The sequence below is a fragment of the Schistocerca americana genome, chromosome 4, assembly GCF_021461395.2.
Source record: "Schistocerca americana isolate TAMUIC-IGC-003095 chromosome 4, iqSchAmer2.1, whole genome shotgun sequence".
NCBI lineage: Eukaryota > Metazoa > Arthropoda > Insecta > Orthoptera > Acrididae > Schistocerca > Schistocerca americana.
In genome coordinates this window covers 339,372,942-339,400,106 of record NC_060122.1, presented here as the reverse complement: position 1 = coordinate 339,400,106, position 27,165 = coordinate 339,372,942, and the positions used below count along the sequence as shown (strand labels likewise).

The 27,165-nt window shown below is 44.4% G+C and overlaps 1 protein-coding gene and 1 pseudogene across 2 annotated transcripts in view; one reads left to right on the top strand and one right to left on the bottom strand.

Moving 5' to 3' along the window:
* Positions 1-27,165, top strand: part of LOC124614043 (uncharacterized protein ZK1073.1) — a 602,405-nt gene that overhangs the window by 246,888 nt on the left and 328,352 nt on the right. The gene's annotated exons all lie outside the window — the stretch shown is intronic.
* Positions 3,461-3,578, bottom strand: LOC124614283 (annotated as a pseudogene).

Below are 27,165 nucleotides of genomic sequence, written 5' to 3'. Positions count from 1 at the left end.
GATCCGAATGGGGGACTATTTTACCTCCGGAATATTTTACCCAAGAGGACGCCATCATCATGTAATCATACAGTAAAGCTGCATGCCCTCGGGAAAAATTACGGCTGTAGTTTCCCCTTGCTTTCAGCCGTTCGCAGTACCAGCACAGCAAGGCCGTTTTGGTTATTGTTACAAGGCCAGATCAGTCAATCATCAAGACTGTTGCCCTTGCAACTACTGAAAAGGCTGCTGCCCCTCTTCAGGAACCACACGTTTGTCTGGCCTCTCAACAGATACCCCTCCGTTGTGGTTGCACCTACGGCACGGCTATCTGTATCGCTGAGGCACGCAAGCCTCCCCACCAACGGCAAGGTCCATGGTTCATGGGGGGGGCTTATACTCTACTTATACTCTACTTAATCTAACTTTAACTTACGCTAAGGACAACACATACACCCATGCCCGATGGAAGACTCGAACCTCTGACAGGGGGAGCCGCGAACCGTGGCAAGGCGCCTAAGACCACGCGGCTACACAGCGCTGTTGTGGTTATCTGATATTTAATTTTTAATACGTCGTATCAAGAGTAATGTGTTTGTTATAAATCTTCAGTGCGCCATGCCTTGAAACGGCATACCGTCATTACACGCAACATATTCACACAATACAGAAACAGCAAATTATGATGAAATCTAATATGATATCTCCCACGTAGCGATGCTACAGGTAAGTGCACAAAACATAGTTCAGTTTCCAACAGGGAGCAGATTGTACTGGATTGGGTGGCCTGCCCAGTTGCTAGATTTTTGGACGCCACTGAGAGTGGCAAAGGGAGTGACAGAATTCAAAGATAACAATTTACACGATTTCCGCCATTGAGATGATAGTAAGATGATGATTGCTTTTGGTTGAAGTCACGTGAAATCATCAAATTTTGAGTCTTTAATATTCACATGGAAGAAAATAACTTAAATGCCATCAAACGCTGGTAACCGGAAAGAGTCTTCTTTGTAATAGCTGGAGCGCTTTCGGACACATTTTTACTGTGGCGCACCTGAGACAGCCTATTAAACCGGAGGCCCTGGCTGGCGTCCTACCGCCCTCGCGCCTGTAATCTGATCGTGCTCCGCTAACCTGCCTTACAAACACGGGCGACGCAGTCGGAAGGGGCCCGCACTCCTGGGCTTGCGGCTTACGCTCTGCTCCCTCCGTATATCTAATTAGGCACGCAGCCGCGGCCGCGCCGGGGTCGTTATCCTTGCAACGCTCCGTACGGCTTCCGCCAACCGCACACATGCGTTCCCCGTAATCTCCCAGGCGTTGCCGTCGCGTGCTTGATAGGAGTCGAATTTTCGGGCATCCGGCTGCACCGTTCCGTTTAACGGTTCATCTGTGAGTGCCAGGTGCAAGAATTGCTGAATGGAAAGTATTCGCCAAAAACAAGATAATGTAAAATTATAGCTTTAGCGCTTACGCTAACAGGTAATGGGAAATTTTCGCTACATAGCAAATGTGTAATGAGTATGAAAAGGAGAAAACAAGATCAAAATTAGAAAAAAATGCTTCACTTTTAGTAATACTCTTCGAGAAAGCATATTCAAAACTGCAGTATAGGTTATTTTCAGGGATCATGAATCTTTCGATTGGTGTGATGCGGCCCGCCACGAATTCTACATCTACATCCATACTCCGCAAGCCACCTGAGGGTGTGTGGCGGAGGGTACTTTGAGTATCTGTATCGGTTCTCCCTTCTATTCCAGTCTCGTATTCTTTGTGGAAAGAAAGATTGTCGGTATGCCTCTGTGTGGGCTCTAATCTCTCTGATTTTATCCTCATGGTCTCGTCGCGAGATATACGTAGGAGGGAGCAATATACTGCTTGACTCCTCGGTGAAGGTATGTTCTCGAAACTTTAACAAAAGCCCGTACCGAGCTACTGGGCGTCTCTCCTGCAGAGTCTTCCACTGGAGTTTATCTATCATATCCGTAACGCTTTCGCAATTACTAAATGATCCTGTAACGAAGCGCGCTGCTCTCCGTTGGGTCTTCTCGGTCTCTTCTATCAACCCTATCTGGTATGGATCCCACACTGGTGAGCAATATTCAAGCAGTGGGCCAACAACTGTACCGTAACGTAGTTCCTTTGTTTTCGGATTGCATTTCCTTAGGATTCTTCCAATGAATCTCAGGCTGGCATCTGCTTTACCGACAATCAACTTTATATGATCATTCCATTTTAAATCACTCCTAATGCCTACTCCCAGATAATTTATGGAATTAAGTGCTTCAAGTTGGTGACGTGCTATATTGTAGCTAAATGATAAAGTATCTTCCTTTCTATATATTCGCAGCACATTACACTTGTCTACATTGAGATTAAATTGCCATTCCCTGCACCATGCGTCAATTCGCTGCAGATCCTTCTGCATTTCAGTACAATTTTCCATTGTTACAACCTCTCGATATACTACAGCATATTCCGCAAAAAGCCTCAGTGAACTTCCGATGATATCCACAAGGTTATTTATGTATATCGTGAACAGCAACGGTCCTACGACACTCCCCTGCGGCACACCTGAAATCACTCTTACTTCGGATGACTGCTCTCCATTGGGAATGACATGCTGCGTTCTGTTATCTAGGAACTCTTCAATCCAGTCACACAATTGGTCTGATAGTCCATATTGTCTTACTTTGTTCATTAAACGACTGTGGGGAACTGTATCGAACGTCTTGCGGAAAGTCAAGAAACACGGCATCTACCTGGGAACCCGTGTCTATGGCCTCTGAGTCTCGTAGACGAATAGCGCGAGCTGGGTTTCACATGATCGTCTTTTTCGAAACCCATGCTGTTTCCTACAGAGTAGACTTCTAGTCTCCAGAAAAGTCATTATACTTCCTTCTATATGCCAACGTCTGCATCTGAAAGAAACACTTGAACTCAGCGTCCTGAATTATTTGCTGGTTGTATTCCAATCTCTTACTTTCAGCTATACGGGAAGCAGCCAAGTTTTAATGTATATTCATTCGAACTTTCACCCATCTTCAGTTCGCTTAATACGTGTCAGATAGCAGAACGTCAAAAATATCAGCTGGAATTCTGATGCTGCAGCTGCTCTGTGCGGAATATCAATTTGACTACTACAATTCGTGCGTTGTAAGAGATCAATATATTGGGTTGGTGTATAACTTCGTAGCATTTTTCCGTAAGTTTGATAAGAAAACAGATACACACAGCAGAGATTTTAGTGATACTAATGTATTCTCCGTCTTCGTCTTCAGGCCACAAGTGGCCCATCGGGACCATCCGACCGCCGTATCGTCCTCAGCTGATGATGCGGATAGGAGGGGCGTGTGGTCAGCACACCGCTATCCTGGTCGTTATGATGGTTGTCTTTGACCGGAGGCGCTACTGTTCGATCGAGTAGCTCCTCAATTGGCATCACGAGGCTGAGTGCACTGGCTGAGTGCATTCCGAAAAATGGCAACAGCGCATGGTGACCCGAATGGTCCCCCATCCAAATGCCGGCCACGCCCGACAGCGCTTAACTTCGGTGACCTGACGGGAACCGGTGTACCCACTGCGGCATGGCCGTTGCCCATTAATGTATTCTGCTTCACTGTTTACAACAGCCTGCCAACGTTGGGGTAAATTATAGATTCCGCGACTATACATCCGGTAAGGAATTTCCACGAAGGTTGTACGATAAAGAGCGGCAAAGGTGAAAATCTGAGAACGCAATATCAGGTGAATAAGGTGCGTGCAGAATGACTTCCCAATCCAACTGCTGTATAGTGTTTTTTTGTCAGTCTAGCAGAATGCCGGTGGGCGTTATCGTGGAGTGGCATCACTGCACGCAGTCTTTCTGGTCGTTGTTCTTGGATTGCTTTAGCAAGACGTCTCAGTCGTTGACAATAAATGTCAACAGTGATGGTTACACCTCGGGGAAGCAAGCCGTAGTGCACTACACCGTCACTGTTACACCAGATGCATAACATCATCTTTTGTGAATGTGCTCAGGTCTTTGTGCAAGGAGTTACTGCTTTGTTTGGGCTCAACCATTCCTCATCACCAGCAATGATAGCGGATAGGAATGGTCGGTGTTGTTCACTAGCCAACTGTGATTTTAGCATAGAGCCGAATTTCCTTCCCCACGCACATATCGATCGATGGTGAAATGATCACAGTTCATCGCATTTGCCAGTTCTCGAGTACATTGTTGGGGATCATTATGGATTAATGCTTTTAAACGATCTTCATCAAACTCCAAAGGTTTTCCTGAACGTTGAAAGTCACTAATGTCAAAACGATGCTCCTTAAAACGAGAAAAACAGTTTGCTGCCGTGCGCTGTCCAATGGCATTATCCCCATACACGGCGCAAATGTTTCTGGTTGCCTCCGCTGCTGTCACTCCTCTGTTGAACTCAAACACAAGAAAACGCCGGAAATGTTCCAATTTCTCTACTTGGCACTCCATTTTCTAGCGTCCACAGCTCCACCCAGTATCTCCAAATAACAAAGTGACAATATGAAAATTCAAATAGCAACAGTGAACTGCACATAAAAAATGACAATGGATAAATAAATCCGTAGAAACTGGAATACCAACGAACAAAACAAAAATAGTACGAACATATGCGCCAATCTAATACTATTCTTTCGATGCACTTATTTTCTATGCTGCTTGTTCTTGCTCACAATTTTGTCTTTATTCATTATAAATGTCACTAGTGTATGTCAAATTTATTAACTGTGGGTAAAATGTTATTTTTTATATAAAAGGCACTGTAATATTTTTGTATTATTCAATATAGTTTCACTACTGCGTTTAGTAAGTAATCATTCACAGTACTCGGTGCATTGCATATAGGGTAAGCAATTTCAATTTTTCAGTCATTCAGTAGCTCAGATTGAAAATATTTAATCTATACACACGACAGACACATACGGCATGCATCTCTGAGGTCTTGCAGGCAATGACCTCTTCGCCTCATACCATATCGAGAACATACTCGCTGACGACGGGGGTCACAACCTACTATTGCGATTTGTAACACCAGATAGAGGGCCTTTGTGCCACAGTCCACTCGCTAATTATGTGCTGGATAACAAATCATCCATCTCCTCGCTGTGGAGTTAGGAAATCACCGCCTTGCTCGTGTATTTCTTGCTCACCGAACGTCACTGCGTCGAAGATTAGCATGGATCCGTTGGACGCTTGAAGTGTGGAAGGAGGTCGTCTGGACTGATGAGTCGCGGTCTACGGTGGTATACGACATTGATGATGTTGATGTTATGATGATGATGATGTTGATGATTATGATGATGATGATGTTTGGTTTGTGGGGCGCTCAACTGCGCGGTCATAAGCGTCTGTACAGAGTCCCAATTTTTTTCACAGTCCAAATTTTACACAGTCCGGTCTAGCCATTGTCAAGAATGATGATGATGATGGTGATGAAATGATCAGAACAACACAAACACCCACTCCCCAGGAAGAGAAAATCCCTAAGCCGGTTGGGAATCGAACCCGAGACCCCGTGATCCAGAGGCAGCAACGCTGGCCACTAGACCACGAGCTGCGGACGAGAGAGTACGAGTTCGTTGGTATCCACACCAGGTGATGGCTACCGCTTGCCAACCCCGCACTGTTAAAGAAGGGGATGGAAGTAATCTGGTGTGAGGGATATTTAATTGTGATGAAATAGGACAGCTGATACGTCTGCAATCTTTAACGCCGGCTAGTGCCACAGAGCTATCGACGGGGCATCTCAGGTTACAGATTTTCAGAAGCCTTTCTGACACTGATCCTCACAAGCGGCTTCTAATCGAATTCCGTGCTTACGGAATATCGTTCCAGTTGTGCGACTGGAGTCGTTTTCTTACAGAGATATCACAGTTCGTAGTATGTGACGGGAAGTCATCTAGAGAAGCCGAAGTGATGTCTGGTGTTCTTAATATATTTAAACTACATAGTTTAGAAATCGAACAGCCCTATTAGACTGTTTTCATCTACATCTACATCCATACTACGCAAGCCACCTGACGGTGTGTGGCGGAGGGTACCTTGAGTACCTCTACTGGTTCTCCCTTCTATTCCAGTCTCGTATTGTTCTTGGAAAGAAGGATTGTCGGTATGCCTCTGTGTGGGCTCTAATCTCTCTGATTTTATCCTCATGGTCTCTTCGCAAGATATACGTAGGAGGGAGCAATGTTCTCGAAACTTCAACAAAAGCCCGTACCGAGCTACTAAGTGTCTCTCCTGCAGAGTCTTCCACTGGAGTTTATCTATCATCTCCATAATGCTTTCGCAATTACTAAATGATCCTGTAATGAAGTGCACTGCTCTCCATTGGATCTTCTCTCTCTCTTCTATCAACCCCATCTGGTACGGATCCCACACCGGTGAGCAATACTCAAGCAGTGGGCGAACAAATGTACTGTAATCTACTTACTTTCTTTTTGGATTGCATTTCCTTAGGATTCTTCCAATGAATCTCAGCCTGGCATCTACTTTACGAACGATCAACTTTATATGGTCATTCCATTTTAAATCACTCCTAATGCGTACTCCCAGATAATGTATGGAATTAACTGCTTCCAGTTGGTGACCTGCTATATTGTAGCTAAATGATAAAGGATCTTTCTTTCTATGTATTCGCAGCACGTTACACTTGTCTACATTGAGATTAAATTGCCATTCCCTGCTCCATGCGTCAATTCGCTGCAGATCATCCTGCATTTCAGTACAATTTTCCATTCTTACAACCTCTCGATATACCACAGCATCATCTGCAAAAAGCCTCAGTGAACTTCCGATGTTATCCAGAAGGTCATTTACGTATATTGTGAATAGCAACAGTCCTACGACACTCCCCTGCGGCACACCTGAAATCACTCTTACTTCGGAAGACTTCTCTCCATTGAGAATGACATGCTGCGTTCTGTTATGTCGGAACTCTTAAATCCAATCACACAATTGGTCTGATAGTCCATATGCTCTTACTTTGTTCATTAAACGACTGTGGGGCACTGTATCGAACGCCTTGCGGAAGTCAAGAAACACGGCATCTACCTGGGAACCCGTGTCTATGGCCCTATGAGCCTCCTGGACGAATAGCGCGAGCTGGGTTTGACACGATCGTCTTTTTCGAAACCCATGCTGATTCCTACAGAGTAGATTTCTTGTCCCCAGAAAAGTCATTATACTCGAACATAATACGTGTTCCAAAATTCTACAACTGATCGACGATAGAGATATAGGTCTATAGTTTGCACATATGTTCGACGTCCCTTCTTGAAAACGGGGGTGACCTGTGCCATTTTCCAATCTTTTGGAATCCTACGCTCTTCTAGAGCCCTACGGTATACCGCTGCAAGAAGGGGGGCAAGTTCAGATGATGCTGTCGTTTACCGTGTGGTTAGGTCATCAGGAGAACCGTACTAAAATGTTGTCCTCCTCATAAGTACTCAAAAAAGATGAGTTAAATTTCAGTTACACGATGAATATAACAGATTTAAAGGTTGTAGATTCAACTAAATACCGGTTGGTTATAATTAAAGTACAGCTTCTCACTGAAGTCCCGTAGTGAAACTTGGTAGATATGCTAATGCTTTAATGCAGAACCGATTTACAATAATTTCAGTTTTGGCCACCAGGTACGAATCTGACGCCGTGAGTGCAAGAAAGATGTATAGAAATGTTTCCATGTGTAATGGATTACGAACGGTTTGTGGGCAAGAAAGGTAAAACAAGTGAAAAAAAATTATTTGATTTCATTATTAACTGCCACTTGCACAATTTCTTCAGTATGACAACAAGGAATGGTGACGAGATGCTGCAAAACCACGTGATCAACAGTTGCTCACAACTCAAAAAAAATGGCTCTGAGCACTATGGGACTCAACTGCTGAGGTCATTAGTCCCCTAGAACTTAGAACTAGTTAAACCTAACTAACCTAAGGACATCACAAACATCCATGCCCGAGGCAGGATTCGAACCTGCGACCGCAGCGGTCTTGCGGTTCCAGACTGCAGCGCCTTTAACCGCACGGCCACTTCGGCCGGCTTGCTCACAACTGTTGTAGTGGAATATGAGTGAAGTGTTCCTGTATACTGTCTTCAGATAAGGTAGAGACCGAACGTGTTCCTGGTAAACATGATCTTTTAAACATCCCCAGAATCAATAGTCACATGGACTCATATCAGATGATCCTGCTGGAAGACTTCTGGAGATAACACGTTCGTAGAACGTTGTATTAAGCAGATCTTTCATTGGGCGAGCGGCGTGAGATGTTGCCCTATCTTGCATGAAAGCAGTGGTTTCCACACAGCTGCACTCTTCCAAAGCAGGAATCACATGCTGTACATGGAGGTCTCAATAACGCGCAGATGTCACGGTACACCTGACAAGCCCTCGGGGATTTCCTCCTCAAAGCAGAACGGGCTGAGAATTACGATGCTTGTGAGTCCATGCCACAAAGTCACCTACGGCGAGTGCGCTGGCCCTTCGTGCACAACACGTAGTTTATCAATACCCCGAATTCGGCAATTACGTTTACTCACTGTAACTTGTAGTATAAAACGTGCGTCGTCACTCTATACAATATTGCCCAGCAACATGTCATCAACTTCGATCCGTGCCAGAAATCGAAGAGCAAATTCAGAATGTCGCTACAGATCATGAGGGTGCATGTGCTGCACCGTTTGGATCTTGTACAGGTGCGAGGTGCCGGGGCTAGCAGTGTATTTAACACTAAATTCTTCTAGAATCTTCATATATAAATTATGCTCTAAGCCCCCCCCCCCCCATTCTAACTCCGACTTTTGCTGTTGCACATGGATTAAAAAGAAACGCGAACTGACTGTAATCGACCATGCAAGTGGAGTAGAAAAGAGTTTGGCACCTGCAATAATTTAATTTGATAAATAATTTAAATAAAGGAAAGTTTCATTAACGTAGTGAGAAATGAAAGGGTTGCTCTACCGATTAACAGAATGACAGTTCTGTCCAAAATAACAATGTGATTTATTATGACTAAACTCAAAATAATAAACAAAACACATGAAACATTTACAATACATTAAATTGGCTCAAATTGGATACTCAAATAATTGCTGTGGAGGTGAAGTTGTCCCTAAACTAGATTGTGACATTTATGATGAAGTGGTATGTGGAGCCAACTCCTTGCAACTCAAATCTTAAGAGAAACACACAGCCAACCCAACATTAATTGCTGCTACAGTAGTGAGAACTCAGACAATGAACACCCAAGACAGAACAAAGTTAGAAAAAGATGAACAGGCGCGCTTTGCTGAGCTCTGATTATCACCTAGGAAAATCCCTGCCGGCCGCGGTGGTCTCGCGGTTGAGGCGCTCAGTCCGCAACCGCGCGACTGCTACGGTCGCAGGTTCGAATCCTGCCTCGGGCATGGATGTGTGTGATGTCCTTAGGTTAGTTAGGTTTAAGTAGTTCTAAGTTCTAGGGGACTGATGACCACAGCTGTTAAGTCCCATAGTGCTCAGAGCCATTTGAACCATTTTTGAAAATCCCTAATGTGCCAGTGCTGCAGACATACATTACCAAACTGTCTTCTTAACTGCAAGCACACGACCTGGCGTACCGGTGGCGATGGCTGGTTGCTTCGACGTCCCGTCGTGGTGATGATAATGTGGCGAGTATAGCCTGAAACAAATTATCCTGGTCTGGTTGTTCCACACTAAAGACTTCCTAGCAATACAAATGCACCTCTGAGGGAGATGAAGATGGCTCCCCACATAATCACTGACGGTATAGTGATTGATTTTAACAAGCGAAGTCACACAGCAACTCCGATACAGTCGACTTTAGCCGAAACTGCCCAAGACAGACAACATAGGCCGCTTGCACGCAGAATGCTCAATTGCCAACTGTACTCGGAAAGTTACGTTGAAGTCGGAACTTCAGCAACTTCGTCAAACAGTTACAATTAAATGAAAGTATATTAGACAGCCAACGGAAGGCAGGCTGTCCAGAGCAGCGAGAGCTCAGTCTTGTAACCTACTCCGACCGAAAGGTGAGAGCTGACTCTCACAAGAGCACCCGTACAAACCGAACACAGAACATTCCCGCCCCCACGACAGTGGCCGCAGTTAAACGTTCCAATAAGCAACTCGAAAACCGGCGAAAATTCCACTCTATTGCCGAAGGACTACCTTTCCACCAAGGGAGATTCTTGGTGCCAATTTCTGCGCCGATTTTGCTACGTCATGGAGCTATGCCCTGAGCAAGCCAATCACAGTTACGATTTTGCAGAAAACGCGGGATTTGCCCGCCAAGACTGCCTCGGAACACAAGTCTCCCACGCCTCGCTGGTAGCCCGCCAGAAACGGTTTTCACTAAGTTTCTGCGAAGTAACGGAATCTCTAGCCCAGCCGCTCCGTCAGGTCCCTGTGGGCGTGTCGCCGCCGCTGTTATGACAATGTCGGCGTCTGCAAAGCATTCACTCGACCCCCTCACACCCGTCGGCCTAACTCTTTCAAGATCAGCAGAGCCCGCCTGTCAACTGACCACCCGGGTGATGAGAGACGCTGCGTGGGAAGTCTGCGCGTGAAGAAATAGCGACTTTTCACCGCATGTAATTAGAGAGGAAGATCGAATTACTCAGAGAAATATGATAGGGGGCTCTTGCCACCTCTCACAGGTACCAGCGTTACTATAGACCGCGAAATTTTCGTTCTGTTGACCATGAGATAATTTTTGTGACAGTGCACGAGCACCAGCACCACCTGAGACTAGTGCTGCATGGTCAGTTACGGCAACAGCAACCTCGTCAGTAACTTCAACTGTGGTAGGACACCTCTTCTTCACGGCGCCACACCAAGCTCACCCATGTTTTTGTATTTCAGTTTCATCTTCTTTAAACTATTTAGTGACATTAAGCCTCTCCTCAGACCTTTCAGTCGGCGATATTCTCTCAATGCAGGAGTGTAAATCAAAAAATGGTTCAAATGGCTCTGAGCACTATGGGACTTAACATCTGAGGTAATCAGTTCCCTAGAACTTAGAACTACTTAAACCTAACTAACCTAAGGACATCACACACATCCATGCCCGAGGCAGGATTCGAACCTGTGACTGTAGCGGTCACGCGGTTCCAGACTGAAGCGTCTAGAACCGCTCGTCCACTGCGGCTGGCTAGTAGTGTAATTGCTGCCGTTCACACGAAACAGTTTAGTTAACAGTGCACGGTCTCTCGTCTCTATAGCCGTACTGTTCACTCACGTTATGGCTCGTCAAATGACAGCCTGGATGCCATACAGTATCCATCGCCAGATTTGCACCTGGTGGCCAAAACTCGAACTAATTTTTTCCAGCATGCATCGGTTCCGCATTAACGCATTAGCGTATTTACCAAGTTCCGCTGTCACAATGTAATTACACCCCACAGTGGACTTCCGTGACTAACTGTACTTTAATTATTACCATCCAATACCTAAGGATAACTTACATTGGAAACATCACAAGACAATGATGTGGTGAAGGCAAACCGAGGACTGCATTTGTTGTATTACATGGCAGTTTTTACCAGAATTGTCGCATAACCTATTTAATAATCCAATACGCAGATCCGACTAGTAAATCAATTCAAATGACTGATGCTGCATGAAAACTGAGAGCAATAATAACAAGTGCCAATGATTGCAATTCTGTCTGTGTCTCGTTTCCTTTTGGTACAGCGATTGCTCCTTGTATTGTGCTGCAGCTGGCTGGTGAAAGGCGACAGTCACGAGGGGAGCTGGATGGATCATAAAAATATAAGTGAGGAACACATTGAGAAGAGTGCTTTGCAAGCGAGGGTGCAGTCCGTTATAGTTTCATTGTGTATGAAGTACAGAGAATGCCTTTCAGCAAAGATAAGATCTGAAGAAAAGGAAACATATAACTGCTAGTATGGTACATAACCATTAGGCCCAAAGGGGGCAGAACGGAATTTTTGTTCAAAATTTAGTAAGGAGGCCTCTGACTGGCTCATAGTAATTATTTTGGTAGCAGAAAAGAGCTACTACATATGTGTACGTGCGTGCCTACTAATTGGCTGTGAATCTGTCGTATATTGGGGGAGATTTTCTGCCTTGTATCCCACTCTCAGGGAGAAATGTACTTGATTTGTTAGCCATGGTATACAAATCTTTAACATAGTGCAGCGCTTCAGCAACCGTGAATTGTTCAGAAATTAAAAAATTCAACCTTCAGTTGCAAGGTAAAATTTTATTAGTTTACCAAGGTTTCGATGCCAGTGATTTAATTTTTGTTGTTAAGAAGACACCATTATTGGCATCGAAACCTAGGTAAACTAATATAATTTTACCATGCAACTGAAGGATGACTTTCTTAATTTGTGAACCATGTAAAAAGTAGGCAACTTTTTAACATGTTTATTAAATTATTGTTGGTTAGAGCTTGGGTCTGTTGTAACTGTTTGGTGAGGTTCTGGTGCTGGCAGAACCAGGTGAGTTTTGTAGAGAAGGATAATAAAGGTGCCACTGAGTACAGTATGCTTCACTGTAGAGCTGTAGAACGACATGTATCCAACTTGGAACAAAAGTCAGAGGCCAGGGCTGAACTTCTCAGCCATTACTACAACCATCGTCTGTTCTCGTAGATCACTAGAGTTGTAAGCATTTGCCATATTTTCATTCACCGAAATGAGGTAAACACGAAGTCATTTATTTTGCAGCAAGGCTGCGCCTTACTGATCTAACCTTTACAGCCAGATAGTTGCAACCACTATGCGCTTAGGCGAGAGTGCTGGTTTTTGTTCATTATTTTCCGGGACTTTTCTTTAGCACACTAACTTGTTCTGTAATCATTGATCACATTCGTGAAAACTGTTTTATATCGTTTCTATCCCATATATACCTACCTGTGCTAAGGCTATCATTCAAGATTTCAATTCCTTGTTGCCTTGATAATTAGTAGTATTCATGGCTGAGAGGGTGAAACTTGTTTGACGACTTTTAACAGTAAATTATATTGTTATGGTGACCCTTAATTTCTTTTCTTAGTTTGTTGGGCCCCATTATCAATATGTCTATGTGTGGTAAGGTGCCAATATTCCATGGTTAATTGGACCACCTCTGATAATATGATTAGGGAAGCTGTTTCCCATTGCGCGACTTTGTTTTCGTTTAATTCACATAATCTATCACTGCAGGTCACCGGAAATGGATTCTGTAGCATCTCAGTGGTATGCTAAATGCTCACCCGACACATCAGAATTGGCAGAACGCTTGGGAAATCCAACAAATCTACTGAAGAAGTGCCTGAACTACACTTGACAGTCCTCTCCTCAAGTACAGGGATGGAGTATGGAATACTTACTGAACAGAGGGACGTCGATAAAGTTCAAAGAAGAGTAGCTTGTTTAGTATTATCGCGAAAAAATGGGAGAGTGTCCGGATATGGCTGACGACTTTTAGTGGCAGTCATTCAAACGAAGACGTTTTCCGTTGTGGCGACTTCTCACGAAACTTCAGTCACAAGCTTTCTCCTCCGAATACCAAACATGTTGTTGACTCACACCTACATAGGGAGAAATGATCATCGTAATAAATCAGAGCTCGCACGGACAGATTAAAGTGTTAAATTTTCCCATGTGCTGTTTGAGAGTGGAACGGTCGAGGAATGTTCTGAAAGTGGGTGTCTGAACCCTCTGTCAAGTCTGAATTGCAAAGTGATCATATAGATGCAGATCCCCCTGACCAATCGTTCATGTGCAGCATCCCACAGGCGACCAGTACCTTCAAGAAGAAAATGCATCTCCCAATCGCTTCCGAGTTGTGAATTGTTTGAGGAACATTCTGCGCCCTTAAGACCGCTTGTGTGGCCCGCTAGGTCACATGATCTCAACCCTAGTGAGCAGATCTGAGCCCCATTGGACGAGATAAGCGCGCAGGAACCCAGCTCAAATTACTCCACAAAATTGGGTACAGTGGTTGCTCGATCATGTATTGAAATGGATCTCTGGTTCTTTTGGTGTTTTGTGACGTTCATGCCATGACACGTAGCCTCCGTAGTACACGCCAGTAGGCTGGTGTGTTTAATTCAATTTCTTTAAATGTGGACTGAACGAGTGTGTGGGGTAATGTGTTATTGAAGTGAGTGATACTTCTGTGTGGTATCGTTGACGTATTGTACTCAGTTGTTCACTACTGGCTAACCTTCAACACTTGGAATTCCTTCTGGCAAATACTGCACCTTTTAGTTCAACTAAGTGAAAAGAATAGCAAGCGACTTTCTAATTGCATGTCTAGGGAGATGGCTTGTGAGTGTTCTTCCACACTTTTATTGCGGTAGCGTTCTCGCTTCCCGCGCCCGGGTCCCGGGGTTCGATTCCCGGCGGGGTCAGGGATTTTCTCTGCCTCGTGATGGCTGGGTGTTGTGTGATGTCCTTAGGTTAGTTAGGTTTAAATAGTTCTAAGTTCTAGGGGACTGATGACCATAGATGTTAAGTCCCATAGTGCTCAGAGCCATTTGAACCACACTTTTATCTTCTGCTTCCATCTTCGTCACAAGATTTTCATACATCATTTCGTAATTGGATCCTTTCGTGACATGATGTAGCTTTCAGTTTTCCTGCACAGATGTCGTGCAGCAGTTGTGCCCTTCTCAGGAAGTATCCGAATGTATTTAATTACTCTCTTGCGCGTCAAAATCATTCTCGTTCTTTTTTCTCATCTCTTCTGGGCACATATTCGTTTTTATATTTTATCTGTACATTTTTCTACAGCACTATATCTAAAAAATGTCCAGTTACTCCTTTTCTCCTTCAGTGTACATATTTCTGAGCACACAGTGCAATGCACCAAAAGAAACACTATACATGTCATTTTTGTAAATCTGGGCTCAACATTCAGGTCAGTGACCGTCTGTTCCTTTTGAAAGCAACCTCTAAAACTGCCATCCTTGATGTAGTTTATTAAGTCCTACAGTCTCGAAACACATGTGCTACAAAACTCTACTGTTTCCTGCACATGTACCCCGACATCAATATGGGATATGATCACCATGCACACGTACACAGGCCGCAAAACTTGTTGGCATACTCTGGATCAGGTGGTCGAGCAGCTGCTGGGGTATAGCCTCCCATTCTTGAACCAGTGCCAATTGGAGCTCCTGAAGTGTCGTAGGGGTTTGAAGACGTGCAGCGATACGTCGACCGAGAGCATCCCAGACGTGCTCGATGGTGTTTAGGTCTGGAGAACAGGCAGGCCACTCCATTCGCCTGATATCTTCTGTTTCAAGGTACTCCTCCACGATGGCAGCTCGGTGGGGCCGTGCGCTATCATCCATCAGGAGGAAGGTGGGACCCACTGCACCCCTGAAAAGGCGGACATACTGGTGCAAAATGACGTCCCGATTCACCTGACCTGTTACAGTTCGCTCCAATCATAATCCCACCCCACACCATCAAACCACGACCTCCATACAGGTCCTTTCAAGGACTTTAAGGGGTTGGTATGTGGTTCCTGGTTCACGCCAGATGAAAACCCGGCGAGAATCACTGTTCAGACTATACCTGGACTCGTCCGTGAACATAACCTGGGACGACTGTTACAATGACCATGTACTGTGTTCTTGACATCAGGCTTTACGGGCTCTCCTGTGACCAGGGGTCAGTGGAATGCACCTTGCAGGTCTCCGGGCGAATAAACCATGTCTGTTCAGTCGTCTGTAGACTGTGTGTCTGGAGACAACCGTTCCAGTGGCTGCGGTAATGTCCCGGGCAAGGCTACCTGCAGTACTCCGTGGCCGTCTGAGGGCACTGATGGTGAGATATTGGTCTTCTTGTGATGTTGTATACTGTGGACGCCCCGTACTGTAGCGCCTGGACACGTTTCCTGTCGGCCGGAATCGTTGCCATAATCTGAGATCACACTTTGTCGCACAGGGAGGGCCCATGCTACGACCTGCTGTGTTTGACTGGCCTCCAGGCGCCCTAGTATTCTACCCCTTATCAATACGTGATCTTTGAGCCATTTTCAACACACAGTCACCATTAGCTCGTCTGAAAAAGTCTGCACATTTACGGAGTACTCTGACATGCACCAACACACCTCTGTGTATGTGGACTGCTGCCAGAGCCAGCGTGCGACGACCGCAGGTCAGATGCACCGCTTGGTCATACCCCGAGGTGATTTAAACCCGCAAAACGCCCACCAGAGCGTTGTTTCACCATGTATCAGCCTTATCCTTAATTTATGAGCATGAGTGTAGTTTATGCATAGCGAACGAAAAGAGAGAATATGAAAATCTTGCACGTGTTATCAGATGGCGCTGCAGGTTGCATAAAACACATTGGTAGGGGAAGCTGAATCACTCCGTGTATATGAAGGGTGGAAGATAGAGTTTAACGTCCATTCGATGACGAGGTAAACAGAGATGCAATACTAACTGGGATGGCCAGGGACAAAGCTGGGAATAGGCTGTGACCTTTCCATTGGGGCATACTGGCTTTTGCTTAATTTGATCTAGAGAGACCACGGGAAATCTAAATGTGGAAGACCAGACGAAGATTATAAATGTTCTTCTCTTGAATGCGAGTAAAGCCTCTTAACTGCTACTGCACACTGTTTGGTTCTCCGTATAGATTAAGAACGGCGAATCTCTGGAGCTTCATCGCGTATCTGTTCCCATCATCATACTCGTAGTATCTTTGGAGTCAAGACGCATTTCACTTTCTACGCCAGATGCAGATTGAGAGTGGTCCGTCTGTGACTCCTGTAAATACTAATTACTTCTTGGACATTGTTTCCATCTTTCCAGTCGCATTATGTTTCGCCTTTCATTCCTCAAGTCAAATTAACTTCCGTTACAACGGAATGAATAGTGTGATGCCACCCCGGATGTGAATTTCTTTGTGCGTTTTGTAAACAGAAAGTAAATAATAGTTAGGTTTAACATATTTTTCAAGGGAATGGATCAAGCGGTTCTTGTAAACTGGCGGGATGGAAATATTTATTCTGGAGCGGTGAGTGGACGTTCGTTAAGTGTTTGTAACGCATGTGACTAGTGTTTCCGTAGGCAGAAGCCTAGCGAGGAAAAGCATCTATTTTCGGCCGGGGTGATGACTCCGTCTCAAAGGCAGACAGACTCAAGAGAAACAAACAGCTGCGGTAACTGCTCGCCACGCCGCGACCTTAAGTAAGGCATCCTTCGCGGAAATTGACTCTGGTCAACACGCACGCGCCGCGGGCGTGCCGTAATTTAATTGCCTCGAGAAGCCTTCGCCTGTCAACAGGAGCGCCTGTTCACATAATCGTTGGCATTGGCAGAGACTGGTCTTGCAGTACGTCCGAGTAGATTCGCTCTTCTTCCTAAACAGCGCTGCTTGAAATTGATTTACCAGTCTGAGGTTATTTACAGATCGCTATAGTAGTAGTTTTAATTTGTGTGTGTAGTTACTAAATGTAATATATTTGTTTCCTACGCAGCAAAGCGCCCACGTCCCCTAGTAATGGAAGTGAAGTCACCCTGTACGGTGCCCTAACCGGTGGTACTACATTTTTCTGTATCTAACTGTAATCAGGTAAGCTAACATGGAACAACAACAACAAAAAAAAATGGCTCGGAGCACTATGGGACGTAACATCTGAGGTCATCAGTCCCCTAGAACTTAGAACTACTTAAACCTAACTATCCTAAGGACATCACACACATCCATGCCCGAGGCAGGATTCGAACCTGCGACCGTAGCGGTCACGCTGTTCCAGTCTGAAGCGCCTAGAACCTCTGGGCCACACCGGCCGGCAACAACAATAAAAACTTGAGCAAAATAACTATAGTTTTATGCATAGTGTTGTCATGTTATATCCTAGAAGAGTGGCGAATATGTATTACATAAATGTAAAAAAAATGCCCATTATTATAGCATAACAGCTGTGAATATTACCGAGCCATCAGTTACTGGTCCTATAAGTATGAAGGATATCGGAGAGCGCCACTCCGTAACTCTCTCTCTCTCTCTCTCTCTCTCTCTCCCTCTCTGTCAAGCGGCCCTGGCGGGCCCATCGGCACCGACCGACCGCCGTGTCGTCATGTGACCATTGGATGCGGCTGGAGGGGTGTGGGGTCAGCACAACGCTCTCCCTGTCGTTGTCTGTTTTGTGACCAGGAGTCGCTACTACTCGGTCAAGTAGCTCTCCAGTTGGCCTCACGAGGCCGAATGCACCCCAGCCCAGTCCTTAAACCAAGGAAAAATCCTTGGCAGTGCCGCGAAACAAACCCGGGCCTTCCATATGGCAGTCAGCAGTACTGACCACTCAGCTACAGAGGCGGAAACCCGCGGTAAGGCCGCTTTTCTACCAGTTCTTGCGAGGACGGGAGCAATAGAAGAGATGCATGTTAGGAATTATTAAGAGAAGCAGAAAAACAAACCTATTGGACCAGGAAACACCCTAGAGAAGAAGAGGTGAATATGAATTGTAATGAAAATGAAGTGTAATCTGATTGTATATACTATCTGATCTGTGGTGTGCGTACTGTAAGACCTTCGGTACACACACCATCAGATTATTTGACTTGTCACTCTAATGAAGTAGGCGAGTGTCAGCAATATGTCTTGTGATCTTATTGTGGCGTGTTTATCTTCTGCCGTTAGGTCAGACGATAGAAATGCCACTTGCACGCTTAGAGTAGCAGATTGACGGTGACCAACTTTAAACAGAACTTGATTAATTTTCACACACATTTATTAAAATAATAACCATCATAAACCTTACTTAACTTGATTCTGGATGCTATTTACAATTGACAATCTGAAGTTCCTTTGGTCTTGGTATGTTAATCTTATTCTCACATATCTGTGATACTTGACAAAGTGTCTATACATTTCTCTTCATGGCTATGTACAGGAATATGGTAATATTATTAGGCGCAGACTGAAACTTGACTACAGACTAATGCAGACTGACTAATCAGAGGTCTGTACACTCATTATAATACCTTGCGCGTTCAGGTATCACTACGCGATTGTGATCCGCGAGGAGAAAAGGTTCTACATTAGCAGCAATCTCACTGGCTGCGTTACATATTAATACGCTGATCGGCGGAAGCAGAATTTGGTCCGTCTCTAAGACAGCGCCATCTCGTAGTGCGGAGGCGGAAGAGCGCTGCGCCTGCGCTGTTCTGCTTAGCGGGGCGCGCTCTAGTGGGAAAGTTGTGTACGCGCTGATTACGCGGAACTATGTACACAACATGATCAAAAGTATCCGGACACCCCTGCATAATGTGGAATTGCTCACTAGATGTCACGATAGGGAAACACGCCAGTATAAAAGAAGACAGGGCATATCTCTTTGTCAGTTGAGGAGTAATAGCAAAATGGGATGGTCAGGCTAGCCCAGTGATTTCGAATGTGGACTAGTCATTGGATATCACCTGAGTAACAGATCATCAGACTGATCTGATGCGGCCTGCCATGATTTCCTCTCCTCTGCTAATCTCTTCATTTCAGCGTAAGACTTGCAACCTACATCCTCAATTATTTGCTGGGTATATTTCAATCTCTGTCGTCTTTTACACTTTTTGACCTCTGCAGTTCCCTCTAGTACCACATGAGTCATTCCCTGATGTCTTAACAGCTGTCCTATCATCCTGTCCCTTCTCCTTGTCAGTGTTTTCCATGAATACATTTCCTCTCCCGATTCTGCACAGAACCTCCTCATTCCTTATCAGCCTACCTAATTTTCAGCATTCATCTGTAGCACCATATCTCAAATTCTTCGATTTTAATCTGTTCGGGTTTTTCTACAGTCCATGTTTCACTATCATACCTTGCTGTGCTCCAAATGAACATTCTCAGAAATTCCTTCCTCAAATTAAGGCCTATGTTTGTCACAAGTAGACTTCTCTTGGCCATGAATGCCCTTTTTGGCAGTGCTAGTCTGCTTTTGATGTCTTCCTTGCTGTGCCCATCATTGGTTATTTTACTGCCTAGATAGCAGAGTTCCTTTATTTACTTCGTGACCATCAATCCTGATGTTAAGTTTCTCGCTGTTCTCATTTCTGCTACGTCTCATTACTTTCGCCTTTCTTCGATTTACTCTCAATCCATATGCTGCACTCATTAGATTGTTCATTCCGTTCAACATATGATGTAATACTTCTTCACTTTCACTCAGGATAGCAATGTCATCAGCGAATCGTATCCTTGACATCCTTTCACCTTGAATTTTAATTCCACTCCTGAACCTTTCTCTAATTTCCATCATTGCTTCTTCGTGTACAGACTGAACAGTAGGGGGCGAAAGACTACATACCTGTCTTATATCCTTTTTAATCCCAGCACTTCGTTCTTGGTCGTCCATTGTTATTATTCCCTCTTGGCTCTTCTACACATTGCATATTACCGGTCTCTCTCTATATCTTACCGCTATTTTTCTCAGAATTTTGAACATCTTACTCCATTTTACACTGTCGAACTCTTTTTTCCAGGTCGACAAATCCTATGAACGTGTCTTGATTTTTCTTTAGTCTTGCTTCCACTATCAACCGCAACGCCAGAATTTCCTCTCTGGTGCGTTTACCTTTCCTTAACCCAAACTGATCGCCACATAACACATCCTCAATTTTCTTTTCCATTCATCTGTATATTATTCTTGTCAGCATGTTGGATGCATGAAAAGGTAAGCTGATTGTGCAATAATCTCGCACATGTCAGTTCTTGCCGTCTTCGGAATTGTGTGGATGATATTTTTCCGAAATTAAGGTGGTATGTCGCCAGACTCATACATCTACACACCAACATGAATAGTCGTCTTGTTCCCACTTTTTTAGTACTCCCTTGCTCCATTTCTTTGCGTATTGTATCTTCCTGAATAATCTCTTAAACTTCAGCCTACTCATCTTCACTACTACATCTGAGTCTATATCTGTTCCTATGTTCGCCTTACAACTCAGTATCTGATTTTGTAATCTCTGTCTGACCATGATGTACTCTAACTGAAATCTTCCCGTATCACCCGGCCTTTTCCAAGTATACTTCCGGTATTACTAACTGAAATTTATTACAGAACCCAATTAGTCATTCTTCTCTCTCATTTCTTGTCCCAAGCCCGTATTCTTCTGTAACCTTTTCTTCTACTCCTTCCCCTACGAATGCATTCCAGTCCCCCATGACTATTAGATTTTCATCTCCTCTTACGTACTGTGTTACCCTTTCAATATCTTCATGTACTTCATCTACCTCTTCATTTTCAGCTTGCGACATTGGCATTATACGTGAACTATCGTTGTCGGTGTTGGTTTGCTGTCAGTTCTGATAAGAACAACTCTATCTCTGAACTGTTCACAGTAACATACCTTCTGCCCTACCTTCCTATTCATAACGAATCCTACTACCGTTACACAATGTTCTGCTGCTGTTGGTATTACCCTATACTCATCTGACCAAAAATCCTTGTCTTCTTTCCATTTCACTTCAGTGACCTCTACTGTGTCTAGATTGAGCCTTTGCATTTCCCTTTTCAGATTTTCTAGCTTCCCGACCAGGTTCAAGCTTCTGACATTCCATGTCCCGACTCGTAGAACGTTATCATTTCGTTGGTTATTCAATCTTTTTCTCATGGTCACCTCCCTCTTGGCAGTCCCCTCCCGGAGATCCGAATGGGAGACTATATCGGAATCTTTTGCCAATGGAGAGTTCTTCATGACACTTTTTCCATTACAGGCCATATTTCCTGTGGATACTCGTAATGTATCTTTAATGCTGTGTTTCTATTGCCTTGTGCATCCTCATGCCGATGATCATTGCTGATTCTTCCGCCTTTAGGGGTGGTTTCTCATCCCAAGGACAGGAGAGTACCCTGAACCTCTGTCCGCTCCTCCGGCCTCTTTGATAAGGCCGTTGGCAGAATGAGGGTGACTTCTTACGCCGGAAGTCTTCGGCCGCCGATGCTGATTATTAATCAAAGTTTAAGCGGTGGCGGGTTTCGAACCCGAGACAATCAAAGACGCAAACCCCTAGACCACAGCTGAATCTATAAGATAGATGTCTTTTGTTGTTTCCACTCTCACCCTATCATGCCCAGCTTCTGCACCCTTCTGCACCAAACTTCTTTTACCCCAAACTGTCATAGGGTTCATTCGCCAAATTTCCTTTTTCACAAGGTCCTCCCTCCCTCCTTCCCACTTCCCGCCGCTGCACCACTCTTTCCACAACATCGATTCCCACAATTTCCCCCAAAAAACACACCAGCCCACCCTAATCTATATCCCTCTTCCACTATCCTCATAATCTAACCACCTCACTTCATTGGCATGTGTAACCTGACCTGTTCATCCTATAGGAGTTCCATCATCATCATCTTCTAATAAAACGTTAAAGGTACAAAGTTCACCGTCGAAATCATCATTGTCGCATCAGGATCAGTTGTGTTAGTAATGTCTTATGAATGTTTGTTTATTTTTTTAATGTTCGTTGTTAACTACACTGCATTTTACAAACGTTCTTGGTTGAAGAGGAGTCACATTATGCTGACAAACCCTCTCCTACAGAGTATGAAATGAAAATAAAGGAAAAAAAGAAGAAAGTTTGCTGAGCTCTATATGAGTGATTTGAATTTTGGTGTGGGATTCATCCACGATGGGCAGCTGTCTACACTGTGGCTCTGGCACATACGGAATTTTTGGTGTTGCTTTACACCTTCAGTGGGATGTTCTTTCAACTTCCGGTTACAGTTAATCAGTTAATGCATATTATACATATTTTCAGTTTCGTGGTTCACAGTCACTGTCATGGGAGACAAAACTAGTCATATAGCGTTACAGTTACTACACAAGGAGGGAGGTGTCGCATATAGAATCCCGTCCCTTCATGCAACTTTGTCTGCCAATTATTACTATTGGGTTACTGTCGGTTCTAGGCGCGCAGTCCGGAACCGCGCGACTGCTACGGTCGCAGGTTCGAATCCTGCCTCGGGCATGGACGTGTGTGATGTCCTTAGGTTAGTTAGGTTTAATTAGTTCTAAGTTCTAGGGGACTGATGACCACAGATGTTAAGTCCCATAGTGCTCAGAGCCATTTGAACCATTTTTTGGGTTACTGTGATTTACATGTGTTTTGTAGACTCTGTTTTCCGTATTGTTCACTTAGTACATCATATTTCATACACGAATCTGTTGTAATAAATTAATTATTTCAATGAATAGCTTTTCTTGTTCCAATAGGGAATATACCCTGCTAATTTACTAATTTTGATTTCGTTCAGTGGGCCACTACATGGTAGCTATAGTGTTAGCACAAGTTGCCAACTTAAGTTTCACTAATAGGGCCATTTCAGATAGTCCGTTGCACCCACCTTTCAGTAGTGAATCTTAAAGGTGGTTCTGCGACCAGAGTCGTTCCGGGGCAGAAATTAGTCTCAGGTAATTCCCACATTACCAAATCCGCTGCGCCTTGTACCTAGTCTGTAGGCCGTACTATCTCGCCGTATTTTGTTGAGAGCGGCCGGCAGTTGTCTTCGACCGCCTGAGTAACGTAGATCATTTACGTGCTGCGGATAATAAACGACATACTCAATTTTCAAAGGCTCGCACTGCGCCCACAAGCCCCTGTGGCCTTGGACGGAACCTACGCCAACGTGGCGCCTACCTCGACGTCCTGTGTGATGGACAGTGACTATGGGGACGCTAGTTGTTGACTGCTCCAGTACACCGACGAGGATGAGTGACCCTGCTAGGTTCTGTTTAAAAACTGAATTTTCTCATGATGGGAAATGAGAAGGAGCGATCGGTATTACGTGGTAAAAAACTTGCTAAGGCCAAGATCACACAAATATTTGTCTTATTTTCGACAACCGGTTTCGATAGAATTTGTTGCCATGTTCATGTTTTCAAAATTTTTGTTACAAAACGTGTGCTTTGTGAGTTGGAACTCATGCCAAGTTGTCATGTTAGTGGACAAAATGTATCATATTATACAAAGATTTGTAAGAAATATAACATTTACAATCAAAAGGTATCTTGTGCACGTCACCATGTCCGTATGTGTAGCGCTCACAGATTATTGTTACATAATTAAAATCGCAATATAAAATAAAATGCACAATAACAAATCGGTTTACGAAAATTTGGAGCCGTGCGGAGTGGCCGCGCGGTCTGGGGGCGCTATGCCACGGATTGCGCGGGCCCTCCCGCCGGAGGTGCGAGTCCTCTCTCGAGCATGGGTGTGTGTGCTGTTCTTCGCATAAGTTAGTGTAAGTTGCTTTAAGTAGTCTGTAAGTCTAGGGACCGATGACCTCAGCAGTTTGGTCCCTTAGGAATTCACACACATTTGAACTTTTGTAAATTTGGCATGTTACATTCATTGATGATCCACTTTACATGGCGTATACGATACCAACCATCAAGAGATGGAACATGTCAAGCTTACGTAAACAGATGTGCCACTGTTCATTTTATTGTATGTTGTGATTTTTATGACGTAACAGGAATCTGGTGTCGCAAGACGTCCTACTAAGATTGCAAGACAACGAATATGCAAATCAACGGTGAGAGAGCGACGCACATTGTATGCCCGTGTCCTCCAAGTGTGAAGCACTATGCTCCCCCAGGATCAGGAGAATCCCGTACTTAGGTGAACAACTGATCTCGGACCCACAGAAGTGGGTGTCTCTAATTACGAGGCGCACTCGATTAGCTATGTAACACATTTTTTTGAAATGTTGGCTTCATACAGGATTCCAATACGCCATATTATTACCCACTCCTCTGGCTACAAGATCCCTATTTTTCAACATAATCTCCGTTCTATGCGACGGCCTTACGCCACCTTACTGGGAGAGCCTCAACGCTCGTATGATATGACTTCATTGGTCGACATCGGAGCCGTCTTTCTGCATCAATAGCCTCCCCAGGATCCACGTACGGTTCGCGCGGAGTTCAGCCATCATTGGGCCAAACACGTGGAAGTCGGAAGGTCCGAGATATGGGCTGTAGTGTGGATGAGGAAGAACTGTCCAGTGTTACTGCGATGTTGACAGACGCCTCGCCAACGACTCGCTATGCTTTTGTTACTGCCAGGTCTCCGTAGAGATTCTGCAAGCGCCTATGAATATTTGCGATGCTCTGTTTTTGCACCAAAACAAACTCAGTGACAGCTCTCTGCTTGGAACGCACCTCCGTTACCGACGCCATTTTGATGGCTAGTATAGCGTCGACACCTATCGAAACTTCATGAAACAATACAGAAGTGGAAATCAGTATAAAGGCAGGGTGCGTACGAAAGTAATAGTACAATGTCTGGAGCTTATATGCATCGAAATTATTATGAAAGTAGTACATGTTATGTAATTCTTTAATGACTACTTATGTCTTATACATGTGTACTACATATAAAGACAAAAGCAGTCATCACAGAATTACATAGTTTCTTTCATAACACAAGTAACAAAATATGGAGTTTGCATTTTAAAGATGGAAATTGGTATAAAGGCACTGTCTGTCCTGTTGTGTTATTGCAATGGTAATACTTTTTCCAGCCTCCGTTCTTTCTAACTACCTCAAAATTATCTTTGGAATTGATTTTGTTAGGGCTTGTAGCTCTTGCAGTGAAATTGCCGCCCACTCTTCTCGTGTCGGTATTTTAAGCTCACATGTGGCCTCAGATTGCCCACCGTTGCGATAAACACACTATGCAAGTATTCCAGAAGAGCTTCAAGTCAGGGCTACATGCAGGCCAGTGCAAGGCCTCTTCATTTTTATCTTCAGACCACTTCTTGGTTGTAGGAGAAACATGCACAGATGTATTAACTTGTTGGAACATGAGACTTTTGTCTCCTAGCCCCTCATACATTCTAACTAATTTTGTCTCTAGCATCTAAATGTACATGAGTTCATTCTAGTGTTCAACCAAGCAATGCATGATTTACCTTTACCGCAGAAAGCTTCCCAAATCATAACACTTCTACTACCAAAGTTTTTGCTCATTGCTACTTGCTACTCTGTTCTCATATCATGCCAATAATACTGAAACGCATTTGGCCCATCTAAATTAAACATCTCATCACTTTATCTCACTCTGATGTCCATGGCATATTTCAGCAAGCTCATGTTTATTGTATTGTATTGTATTGTTTGGAACTGGGGACCCAGAAACGACGGAGTGGCTTCGTCCTCGCCGTAGCCCTCAGTGGTTCACAACCCCACAACATGCTACAGCAGTCCACTCACCCCACCGCCGCCCCACACCGAACTCCTACCCCTAGTTATTGTGCGGTTCGGCCTCCAGTGCGTTACACGGCACGGCTAACCGGGCGGTCTAAGCTCATGTCTAGTTTGTTTACGTGTGTGTGCCACAGCACGATCCTGTAGTCGTTTCCGGCCGGTGTGGCCGAGCGGTTCTAGGCGCTACAGTCTGGAATCGCGCGACCGCTACGGTCGCAGGTTCGAATCCTGCCTCGGGCATGGATGTGTGTGATGTCCTTAGGTTAGTTAGGTTTAAGTAGTTCTAAGTTCTAGGGGTCTGATGACCTTAGAAGTTAAGTCCCATGGTGCTCAGAGCCATTTGAACCATTTTGTAGTCGTTTCTTGAATGGAAGATGTTTGTCATTTGACAAAATTTGTCGTACACATCTGGCAGTTACTGGCAACAGTCTGTCAACAATAACGGTTCGTTGCCCTTGCTTTGTGCAAAACTAACCATTTGATGTCTCAGATAACTTTCTACCTTGCCCATATTTTTCGTTTTGCCGGTATCGTTCGTCCAATCTAACGAAATTACCAGTTACTGTAGTTCAACAGTTCAACTTCTTGGTGATTTGACAAGTAAAAAGTCCCATTTCTTGGTAGCACAGATTTTGCCGTTACATCACGTGATAACTGTTTTCAGCGTGGAATCGTCACAGTCGTAATTTACGTGCACAGCACGTACTGTCACTATAGAGCGGACTGCTTTTGTATCGATTTCCACCGTCTTCCAACTGAATCGCTGATGCCTTATTATAACTGTATACTGACACCAATGTGATAGCACTTGACTGCATTTGTCGGTATACTGGATCTCATACAACTGCATATGCACTGTGCACAACTATTCCAACAGACGATGTTAATTTTCCTACAAACATCCATGTCTTTATACTGATTTCCACTTCTGTAGCAACAGAAGTGGGAATATTGCACGATGTCACACAACGAACTCCG